Source organism: Triticum dicoccoides, chromosome 6A, assembly GCF_002162155.2.
Source record: "Triticum dicoccoides isolate Atlit2015 ecotype Zavitan chromosome 6A, WEW_v2.0, whole genome shotgun sequence".
NCBI classification, from domain to species: domain Eukaryota; kingdom Viridiplantae; phylum Streptophyta; class Magnoliopsida; order Poales; family Poaceae; genus Triticum; species Triticum dicoccoides.
This window is the reverse complement of record NC_041390.1, coordinates 279,516,551-279,522,570: the sequence shown is the minus strand read 5'-3', so window position 1 is coordinate 279,522,570 and position 6,020 is coordinate 279,516,551.

Sequence of the window (6,020 nt, the reverse complement as noted above, 5' to 3'; positions counted from 1 at the left end):
ATCATGAGATTATTCATACTAGAAACTTCCGTGTGCAGCCACAAGCTATTATGGGCTCTAGCATAGTTGATTAAGTCGTGTAAACTCTTACAGTGGTAGACTAGCAGATGTAGGGGTTGTAGGTGGTACGGTCTACCCATCGTAAGGTGCAAACGCTTCTGAAAGACTATGTCTCGGTCATCCGTTTCTCAAACACCATGTAGTGCGAGAAATCCAATGGAGGAGATCGAGTCTTGTGGGGAAAAGTGCGCAGACCTCTGCAGAGTGTATAAACTAATCATGATTAGCCGTGTCCCCGGTTAGGGACGTTTTGAGTATCTAGTACTTGGATTATCATGTGAATCTCATCATGTTACTTTAATTAATATTGTTGGGTTTTAATGATGATGCTTAATTGGGATTGAGAATGCTGTCAACCATTCTCAATGTTCAACAACCACCATGATAGTTAAATAAAATTTATTCCTTTGAAGTAGGGAGAAATTGGCTTTACGCAAAACTATACCCATAGAGCTTTTCCACCTGCCAAATATGCATGTAGTGATAGCCATTATTCATCATTTCTCTCTATGGTGTGAATTTGCCACTACATTCAATGTACTAACCCTTTGTGGCTGCAACGTCTCATGTTGCAGGATTTTTTACGACGAGTAAGTGATACGTTAGGGTTACGATTTCTACACTCAACTTTGCCGTTGGTGTTGATGGGAATCCACAACCTTGTTACTTCCGCTATTTTGGATTGAGGTAATAGTATTTACGTTATTTTATACATGTGATTTACCTCTGTTATAAATCCTCGAGTACTGTGTGTGTCAGCATACCGATCCAGGGATGACACTTAAGCACAGAGACTTGATCCATTCGGGTCGGGTCGCTACAGATGCGGAGCATCCCAATATCATCCCCATGGACGCACCTGCACCTCCAATGACACCACTTGGACCAATGACACGAGCCCGAGCCAAGGCTAGAAAAGATAAGGTGAACTCACTCCTCTCCGAACTTCCAGTTTCTATACATGAGACATGGCTACTACCTAAGTCTGAGGTGTTGTGCATGATTAGGCACCAAGAGGACCCTCCCGAAGATGCGCATGAAGATGTACAATTCCCCAAGTCCACGGATGAGGAGAACCAACGAAAGGAGCCGAGAACATCTCCCAGGCCCTGGACATCCGACCAAGACCCCGGACATCCGGCCCCTGGAGCGTCATCCACTACAGCAGCACAGCCGCCAGAAGTTACACGCCCCGGACATCCAGCCTCGACAACCCGGACATCCGGCCTCGCCCGAGCCCCCGGACATCCGGCCACCAACCCGGAAATCCGGCCCCTCCGAACCCGAGAGCAACAAATGCCACCACTCCAGCCCGGACATCCGGCGTCGCCTGAAAGCCCGGACATCCGGCCTCCCCTGTCTGCGCATAGTGAAGGGCCGAGGCCCGTGTATCCCTTCTCCCCCTAGACTATATATACTCCACCTCGCCGAACTTTCTAGGTTTAGCAAAGGTTTAGCTCATGTTTGTGTGAGAGCTTTGCTCATCCACTTGGTTACCTTCTCCATGGAGATTCGAGCCTCCACAGGAGAAGATCCCCCAAGAGGATTCAAGACCCCTCTTTAGGGAAGAACATCAAGACCTCCTCACAGAGAATACCGTTACCCTTGTATCGTCCTTGGATGATCGTGTACCGTGTGAACCCTATGTATTCGAGGATCTAGCACATGTGTAACTTGTTCTTGTTGGTTTAGTGTTCCTCTTGTGTTTCCCCCGTGATTTCCCTCGTTTCCTCCGCTCCTTTCGTGAAAGATCGGCCGATTAGGGTTCTACCCTACATCATCTTGGTATCAGAGCCACGTTGATCACAATTTCATAGCATCCCCGTTGTGTTTCTAGCCTTGTTTTGTTGTTTTTCGTCCTAATTAGAAAATTCCCCACCAACAATAGCCCCAAAAATGGCCCCAAATTTTTTTTGTGATTTGTTGGTGTGTTGAGATTTTGTTGGTTTGGATCCGTGGATTTGCTTTGTTTTTCAGTGGATCTAGCTTCCCATCCTTTCCCCCCCAATTTCTATCCACAAATTCCTCCGAATTTCGCCTGGATTTGACCTCTCCACGCGGTGTTCATCCCGTTCGTCCCCAGATCCTGAGCCCGGACATCCAGCCCATCAAGCCCGGACATCCGGCCTTCCACCCGGACATCCGACCCCTCGCAGCAACATCTCCATCCACCGCCCCGTTTTTCGTCCATTTCTCACCAAATTTTGTTCCGGTGCCCACCATATACCACATATCCTTCCGCATACCTCCACAACTTTCGCATAGCCCAACCATTTTGGACTGTTTCGCTCTCCGACACATTTGCTACTTCGAGGTTTGAGAATTTGAGTTGCGGTACCATATCCTTTTGTGTTTTGAATATCTAGGTACGGTTCGACATCGACATCACCGCCGCTCATCTTCGCCATAGACGAGTCCTACATCATCACCGTCATCCTACATTGTCATCAAGGATGACCACCTCGACTACACCTTGGTATTCGTGCCACCATTTTGACACCATACCGGAAGCAAGACCGGTAACCTCATCTTGGTATTGGACATATCACTCTTGCCATTACATTGATAGCCATTATAGCCTTACTCCTTTGCGTTGCTTACCATCGAGACTAGCCATTGAGTATTGCCGGCAACGACACTTGTGCACATTAGTGATATACTTCTCATATCATCCATATATCATTGTTTCATATATTGGTATCATCTCTTGTGTCACAAAGTTGTCATCGCATACTCACTTGCTATATCGGTTCGTCAAGCATTGCATGAGAAAAGAGCTCAAACATCAAAGAGCCAAACAAGCTTTTAAGCAAAGAGGAAAGATAAGCAAAGAGATTTTAAGCAAGAACCATAGCATCATACAACATTAAGATTGTCATGCTCGATCATCTTGGATCATCTCATAGCAACACCTTGCATAGAGCATACTTGGGATAGAAGTTGTTGCATTTTTGCTAAGTAGGTTGTGCACAAGTTCTTCCACCTATTGTGCAATCATGCTAGCGTCTCTCTACTGTTGTGAAACAAGAGCATTTTTGTGGATTCCACATTTTGGCTCACCCTTGGTTGCGCGACCCCACTTATATTTTTGCGTGTGTGTTTCCGTGTACCTTATATGCTTGGTCTACTTGTTACATTGCATCTTGCGAATCTTTTCCAACATTATTGAAGCTCAATTACAATTGCATCAAAGTTTGTACCACCATCCTAACCAAGCTCCACTAAAAGCTTTTACGTGTGTAGGTATGAGAAACCGACAAGAGCTAGTACCAATTGTGCTATTTCCTTGTCCTACATTGGAGTGATCCTAGATCCACTTTCAACTTTGGTCAAGGTACATTTGGTACTCGTTCTTCTCTTTATACCACTCACATTTGTCTTGGAATGATGGATAGGCCAAGTACTTCTACCAACCCACTCTTCATGGAGCAAGACGACGACATGAACTCCTTCGTCACCAAGAGTCACCTCTTTGGTGCACAACGTGCTTTGCATCAAGAGCAACAAGCCATGAGTGAACGCTTCGACAACCTTGCCGCCGACTTGCAACTTTCCGAGCAACGTACAAGGGACTGCTTCGACCACAAGCTCGACGATCACAAGCAAGAGAATGACACAATGATGGACGATATTTGTGCTTTGTTGCTCAACCGCTCTTCTTCCACTTCAAGAAGGAGCCGTTCAAGCCGCCACTCTGACTTCACCCTCTTCGGCTCAAGTACACCGACATCGAACACTCTTCGCCAAGCCGCGTGCAACGATCGTCAAGCAAGCCTCAATCCCCTACACGACACCGACTCTCAAGAGCGCCGACAACGTCAAACTCAAGAGGCCTTTGAGCTAGCACGAGAACGGCAACAACAACGACAACATGAAGAGGAAGAGCGAGCGCGTCTACACCAAAATGCTCAAGATGCCGAGGCACAACGTCAAGAACAACAACTCGGTGATGCTCAAGCACTTGAGGCACAACTTGCTCTACACGATTCAAGTCGAGCCGTAGCCGACCTAGGCCAACAAGCTCGTGAACATGCCGAAGCACTTCGCGAAGAAGTCCGCGAGAGGATTTATCAAGCCCGCATGCACCGTCAAGTCCCTTCTCGAGCTCGACAGGCTCCTCCACAAGCATGTCAAGAACAAGAAGTGGTTGACATCCCTCCGTGCCAAGAGCACCACGAGTTGAACAATCATCAACAACATGGGCGTCATCATCCCCGACCCCAACACAATGAAGAGCAACACTATGGCAAACTCAAGTTCACCATGCCCAAGTTCAATGGAAGCAACGATCCCGAAGAGTACATATCATGGGCATTGAAAGTTGACAAGATCTTCCATTTGCATAATTATGAAGAAGAGAAGAAGATCGCGATGGCATCCCTTGATTTCCAAGACTATGTGCTCATTTGGTGGGAACAAGTTATCTAGCGCCGAGAGGCACGAGGTGAACCGCCCATCACTACTTGGGTGCAAATGAAGGATGTCATGAGAGCACGCTTCGTACCTACCTACTACAACCGCGACCTCTTCAAGAAACTCCAACTACTCAAGCAAGGAACAAAGAGTGTTGAAGAGTACTACAAGGAGATGGAGATTCCAATGATACGAGCCAATGTCACAGAAGATGATGAGCAAACTATGGCACGTTTCTTGAATGGACTCAATCATCCCATCAAGAAGATCGCCGACTTCCAACCATACTCAAATCTCATCGAGTTAGTGCACCAAGCTACCAAAGCGGAACGCCAAGTGCAAGATGATTTCAAGTATTTCAAGTTCTCATCCAAGTCCTACGGCTTCTCCAACACCCAAGCGTCAATGACTCCAACACCGACTACAAAGCCTTCTACTACCAACATCGACAAGTCAAGTTCCAAGAAAGCTTCGTAAACTACAAGCCATCCTACTACGAGCAACTTCAAGCCGAGAGCTTCATCATCATCAAACCCAACCGATGAGATCGCCAAGACGAGTTCTTTCAAGTGTTTCACTTGCGGAGGCCAAGGCCACAAGTCCTACGAGTGCACCAACAAGTGAACCATGGCCTTCAACGATGATGGCACTTATGACTCCTTGAGTGACGGCGAAATGGAAGCCCTTGAGAAAGTCGCCATGCACCGCCAAGTGAACAATGAAGAAGAACAAGTCTTTGCGATGAAGATTCAAGTCCCGCCCTTGTTGTCTCCAAGGTTTTGACTCTCCAACATCACCAAGAAGAAGACCAACGATGCCACATATTCCACACCAAGGCCAGCATCAATGGACGATCCGTCAAGGTCATCATCGATGGAGGGAGTTGTCATAATCTCGCAAGCGAAGAACTTTGCTCCAAGCTCCAAGCTCCAATTGCGCAAGACCAAGCATCCACATCCATACAAAGTGCAATGGCTTAGTGACTCTGGCGCCATCCAAGTCGAGCACCGAGTACAAGTCTCCTTCAAAATTGGCGCCTACGAAGACACCTTGGAGTGCGACATTGTTCCAATGACCGTTTGTCATCTACTCCTTGGACGGCCATGGCAATTCAATAGAGGAGTCATCCACAACGACCGAACGAACCACTACATATTCAAGATGAAAGGCAAGGAGTACGTCTTCCGTCCAATGTCGCCAAGTCAAGTGATCGCCGACAAGCAAGCCAGCCATCGTGGAGATCATAGTGAGACAGCGAGCCACCATAATGAGAGTGAGCGCCACAAGCCCAAATCGAACACCTCCACGATGAGAGAAAAGAAGAACCTAGTCCTATTTGCCACCAAAAGTGAGATAATAGGAGTGTGTGAGAACCCATCTAGTGCCCTACACTAGGTCCTCGTGTGCAAGGACAATGCACCACAAACTAACACTTCTCACACTTTTCCTCTAGTCTTGTCTTCTCTTTAGCAGGAATTTCAAGATGTTTTCCCCGATTAGCTACCTCCGGGTCTACCTCCTCTACGAGGCATTGAGCACCGAATCGA